Genomic DNA, 1,477 nt, shown 5'->3' on the forward strand with positions numbered 1-1,477 from the left:
TATTGGAATTTCATTTCTTTTTAAGTCTGAATAATAATATTTTACATTGTATAGATACACTGTGTTTTGTTTTTCCAGTCAGCCATCCATGGACATTTGGGTTGTTTCCACCTTTTGGCTATTGTGAATAATATTGCTATGAACAATGGTGTACAAATATATCTTTGAGATCCTGATTTCAGTTCTTTCATGTGTGTACCTAGAATCAGAACTTCTGGATCAGATGGTTATTCTATGTCTATTCTTTTGAGGTACCACCATACTGTTTTCCACAGTGACATCACTGTTTTAAATTCCCACCAGCAATAAATATGGCTTCCTATTTCTCCACACTTGCCAACATTTGTTCTTTTCTATTGTTGTCATTTTTTTTTAAAGCAGCCGTTGTAGTGGGTATATGTAGCTGCTTCTGAATGGCTTAATTTCCCAAAGAGTTTAACCCCGTCTTTTTAGTTGTTCTATTGTAAATCTTGTTAAAAGAAAAACTATAGAAAAATTAAATTCAGTTGAGTTATTTGAGCAAAGAATGATTCATGAATCAGGCAGTACCCTAAACCAGTAGAGGTTCAGAGAGCTCCATCCAGCAACACGGAAGGTAGTATTTATAGAAGTGACACACAGAAACAGCTTGGTTGGTTACAGCTCAGCGTTTGCCTTATTTGGACATGGTGTGATTATTTTGCAGCCTGTGATTGGGTGCAGATCAGCTGCTGTGATTGACTCAGACTCAGCTGTCTGTTACATGAATATACTCTTGTTAGGTTACAGTTTGTTTACATGCTAAGGTAGGTTGTGTTTTGCTATATACAGAGGAAGCTTTAGACCAAACATAATTAAATTTAACAGTCTCCACAGATAATGCCTTCCCTTCTCCTGCAGCTTTCAGGAACAGGGGTGCTCCTTTTCCCACCTGGGAACTGAGATAGGTGAGACAGAGATCAGTCCTTCAGGCAGTCCCAGACCAGTTAGAATATGGCAAATAAGATCTGTTCTGCTCCCTCTGGTTTAAGGGAGGGAATTAGGAACCGGGATGCTGCCTCCTCCAGAGCAAGATCACTCCATGTCTCTGAGTGGATGTGAGGCAAAGGTGAGTAAAACACCAACAAAATTTTATGTTTGACTATTAGTCTTTCTTGATTGGATGATTGGACATTCGCTTGATTTCTCTAGAACCTTAACTGTGTTCCAGAGATCCTACAAGGTTATTTAGCCAGTTGATGGTTGTTTTTTGATGGGAAAACCAGATCTTGGAGAGTCCAAGTGTGTAATTTTGTTAATGTCACTCTCTGTCTATTATGTCTTAAGTATCATTTATACTGATGTGTGTAGGTGGGAAAATTTTCCTCTACCCTATTACATTCTATAGCTGGAGTCTGTGGCTGACAAAAGGCAGATAAACAAGAGAAAAGCATACACATTTTATTTGATGATGCTAGTTTTACATATGTGGGACTTCACAAAAGAGAGGATAAAATCC

The sequence above is a fragment of the Propithecus coquereli genome, unplaced genomic scaffold, assembly GCF_000956105.1.
Source record: "Propithecus coquereli isolate 6110/MARCELLA unplaced genomic scaffold, Pcoq_1.0 Scaffold31, whole genome shotgun sequence".
Lineage (NCBI taxonomy): Eukaryota > Metazoa > Chordata > Mammalia > Primates > Indriidae > Propithecus > Propithecus coquereli.